This window comes from Aulonocara sp. 'chitande type north' Nkhata Bay, linkage group LG16 (assembly GCF_057382095.1).
Source record: "Aulonocara sp. 'chitande type north' Nkhata Bay isolate Kocher_YH1m ecotype deep benthic linkage group LG16, A_spYH_male_GT1.1, whole genome shotgun sequence".
NCBI classification, from domain to species: Eukaryota; Metazoa; Chordata; class Actinopteri; order Cichliformes; family Cichlidae; genus Aulonocara; species Aulonocara sp. 'chitande type north' Nkhata Bay.
In genome coordinates, this window is record NC_141359.1 from 5,094,167 (window position 1) to 5,098,879 (window position 4,713).

The following is a 4,713-nucleotide window of genomic DNA, read 5'->3' on the forward strand; positions in this document are numbered from 1 at the left end:
TGTTTCATGTCTGTTGTCTTATGTTGTTATGTCTGCCTCTCATGTTCCTGTTTCATTTTGGAGAGATCTCGTGTTTTTATATTATGGATTATGTTTTGAGTCCTTTGTGGTACTGTTTCGTGTTTCCCTAGATCTCAGTTATGGTTATCATAGGTTTAGTTCTTTGGCTTCATCATATGGCTTCCCTGTGTTCCATGTTATGTCCACTGTGATGGTTTTGTACCATATTTCAGGTTCCTATATTCTGTCTCCCCAGTTGCTGTTAAGTTTGCATGTTTAGAATTCAGTCAGTGTGTTTCCTGTTTTACTTTGAAGGTCCATGTCTCATGTGAGTGTTTCTAGTTTTGCTTCCCTTGCCTCGTCCTGCTTTATTACCCTCAGCTGTTCCTCCATGTGTCTCCACTTCCCCTAATCACCTCCTGTGTATTTAAGTCCTCTGTTTTCAGTGTGTGATTGTCAGGTCGTCTGTTGTCCACGCCATGTTTCCCATGCCATGCTTCCAAGTTTCTTGCCTAGGTTTTTCTTATTGCTTGTTTAGATTCCCCAGTTTAGGTTTGTGTTAATTTTGCTTCAGTTTGCCTTGCCCTTTGTTTGTACCTCTTCTACTAGCCTTATTAAACGGCTCGCCTTTTGTTAACATTTCAAGTTCTGTTCCCTGTTCCTTGGCGTCTGCGTTTTGGGTCCTTTTTCAATTCATACAGTCTGCCCTCGCCAGACTGTGACAGAATCGCTATTCTACATGGGTGCGCCGTTAAATGAAAGCTCACATTTTCACACTGAAGCATCATCAATTTCTGATGTTTATTCAGACAGCTTTTGAGGTGTATGGGGTCAACCTGGGAGGAGCAGTACATCGAAGTATAAAACATCACATTTCCTTACAACTAGGTGGCGCTGTAGCTTTTGCTTACAATGAACATAAGCTGTTCAGAGTCTGACTCTCGTCATGCCTTTAAAGTTTGGGAGAAACTGGACAAGGTGTCGTAGAGTTATAGCAATTTCGTGCCTCATGGCAAAACATAAAAATTCGCAATGTTGCCAAGGTTACACGCTTAGATGAAAACTCAGTTTTCCTTGTAGTGTAAGACCAACTCGAAATTTGAGGTTGCTGAGGTCAGCTGCCTTGAAACTGTACCCCCAAAGTGTAAAACATTACATTTCCTGTTCCCACTAGGTGGCGCTGTGAACACTGTACAATATTGCAGTTAATATGTATTTGGGGGCGGAGCCTGATGACATGTGAGACCTTTGGTTCAGACTGGACAAAATATGTCAGCCAATTAAAATTTCACAGCAAATGATCAAAATTCCCCCAAAAACAAACTCTTCAACGAAAACTCAAAAGCTCAGCAGTTTAATGTTGCCCACGTCAAAATATGAATCTGATAAATGATCCATTAACATCCTGAGGAGTTCAAAAAGTATTCACTGGACCCGATGCATGTGCAAAATTCAATACTTCATTAGTGTTTGAGCATGCTAAGGCCTTCAAAAAGGAGATTGAAGATGATATTAAACAGATCACTTGTAATAGGGCCTTCACACTTTTAGTGCTCGGGCCCTAAAAGCTTAAAACTTTTAAGCTACCAGCCAGCCATCAAAGCTAGCCGGCCCACCTCCTCCCAGGGTCTGTTTGTTCCCAAATATAGCATACAAACAGTGTATTTACATGGTTTCCTTCTGCAGCTCCTCAAATATAACTGCCATTCAAGGGTCTGAACTTGGATCTCTTCATATCCCCACCCCATGCTGCAGTGATGCCAATTGAGTTAAGCCAGCAGGCAAATGAAGTTCAAACCAAAGAAAGTCTCAAAAGTATTATTTCAGTAGTTTGTGCAGTGGTTGCTAAATGCTTCAGTTTGTGAACAAATGTCTCAACACACATATCAGTTCACTGACAGTGTTGCCTTTAAATTACAATTGATTATATGCATAATATTCTTCCCCCAGTGCACCATCTATCACTTGACATTGTTTTTCATGACAGTCTATATTATTAAAAAACATATTGTGGCCACATAACAGTGAGGGTCAGGAAGCATAAGCGCATGCATTTGTCTGGTCATTTCTGTAATCTTTAATTACACAAGACTGGAAATTCAGCCATGTAATCCACAAGACACTCTCAGCTCTCACACAGTAACAGAACAGAATACCAAAACACACCAGCATTTCGTTTTCTGAGCAGAGCGGTAAAAGTCCTCGGCATCTTCTGAACATCCGCTGTAAAAGGTTAAAGAAGTAGTAAAAATGACAACGCTGACATTTCCCCGAATCCTCTGTTTGCAATCGCTGTTATCAACAATTGCCAAACAAAATGGCAGCAGTGCTTACTGCGTATGTGTCTGAGCAAACAAGGACTCTGCACCAACAGACTACATTACACTTTGGAAGATTTTACCCCAGGAATTTATTAATGCTGTTTTTTAATGACATAACACAGATGTACACAAACTAAAAAAACTAAAAAACAAAATGGTAAATGGTCGGTATTTGTATAGCGCTTCACTCATCCCTAAGGACCCCAAAGCGCTTTACATATCCAGTCATCCACCCATTCACACACTGGTGATGGCAGCTACATTGTAGCCACAGCCACCCTAGGGCGCACTGACAGAGGCGAGGCTGCCGGACACTGGCGCCACCGGGCCCTCTGACCACCACCAGTAGGCAACGGGTGAAGTGTCTTGCCCAAGGACACAACATCAAAAATAATAACACTAATATTAATACTACTACTAATATTAATAATAAATAACAATAGTAATAAAATACAATGTTAATGTGTTCTTTATCATTTCAGAAGCATTAAATGTAAGACTTTTGGTATTGGCTCTCAGTCAATAAACACACTAGACAGATTAGAAATTGAACCATAAAAATTCATATTTACAAACTTTTTGGCAAGTCTTCAAGCCTATTTTTGCATCAGTTATTGTGCAACAGAAAGTCAAAAATACATCTGCATGTCATAATTTGCAAAGATAATTAGATGAATCATTAAAAAATAATATCAAATGCAGGTTCTCAGAGAAAGCCTAAATCTGACATCAACAATGTATCCTGAAAAAACAATTATGTGATTTACACATGAATAGCATATTTTATTTACTGGAAGATCGACTAAATAATAACAACAATGTATCACAATACAGCAATTAGCAATGAAATTTTATTTGTTCTAGATTTTAATCTCACTGCAATTTTCAATTCTCAGTCCTGTCCTGGAACCAAAATTGAGAGCATACATAAATATTATATGATGCATACTCTGATGCAACAATATGGAAGAATATACAATTTAATAATTAAACATAATTTAAGGAAGATAGGTGACTTGTTTACTATAATTGTGCATATTCATAAATAAGTAGAAATGCACTCAATATTTAATAATAATAATAATAATGGATTGCATTTATATAGCGCTTTTTGGGACCCCTCAAAGCGCTTTACAATTCCACTATTCATTCACTCTCACATTCACACACTGGTGGAGGCAGCTACAGTTGTAGCCACAGCTGCCCTGGGGCAGATACTTGTAACAAATGTAGCCTATTTCTCAGTTTAACTGATTTACAACATTAAAAAGTCAACTCAATTTTTATAATGACCCTGAGCACTGGCCACAAAACAAGTTCTTGAACACTGCACTAATAAATATTGTTATACTAAGGAAAGGGTCACGCGACTAGACGTGTAGCACACATAATCAAAACGGTTACTTATAGTGAAAGAACCCATGGAGAATTATTCCATTTTACAATTTTTTGGCCAGTTGCATCAATCTCATTTATAATTTCATTAATGATTTTCTCTTACTTCTGTCATTATGTCCAGAACACAACATTTTGTTGCTAAAAAGTCAGATTTGAAAGCAAAACCGGGCTGAGACATCGTGGTCAGTCTTCCTGTGCAGGCTCATCGTATCCATCTTTCTCTCCTCTCCTTCCTCTGTCTGTGTGTGGAGGTGTGGATATGTGTGCGGATTACCCACATCTTCTGTGGCAGGGGTGGGTCTCCCTCTGCTTCCTGCCTTTCAGTCTAGCATACCTGTGATAATTAACTCACCTGTTAACAATCCTGGATCCTGGCTGCTGTTTAAGGAGAAAAAATACCTTCTGTTACATATTCCCTATTTATGAGGAATGATCCCTGTTTGCCAGGGCGTGTGGACACTTCTTCAACACACTCCGACTTGCCTGGTTATGCCCCACAGCTTATATATAAAAAAGCTGTACAGATGTGAAATCACTGGTTGCTTGATCTCCACTTACTGTCGGGTGATGTGTGTTTGCTTTACACAGTGTACAGTGTCTTTCCATGACCTTCGTGGTGGGGAGCCTGTCGGTTGAAGAGCCCGCTACTCTTCACACTGTTGCTCAGATCCTCACTGATGTTGATGTCCAGGAATCTGAAGCAGATGACTCTCTCCACCTCTGCCCCTTTGATGTGGATGGGGGTGTGGCCTCCTCTCTGCAGTCTCCTGTAATCCACGAGGAGCTCCTTGGTTTTGCTGACGTTAAGCAGCAGGCTGTTGTTGCGGCACCATGATGTCAGGGCTCTCACCTCTGCCCTGTATGTCATCTCATCTCCATCAGAAATGCAGCCGATAATGGTGGTGTCATCTGCAAATTTGATGATGGTGTTGCAGCTGTGTGTTGCTGTACAGTGGTGGGTGAACAGGGTGTACAGCAGGGGGCTGAGCACACA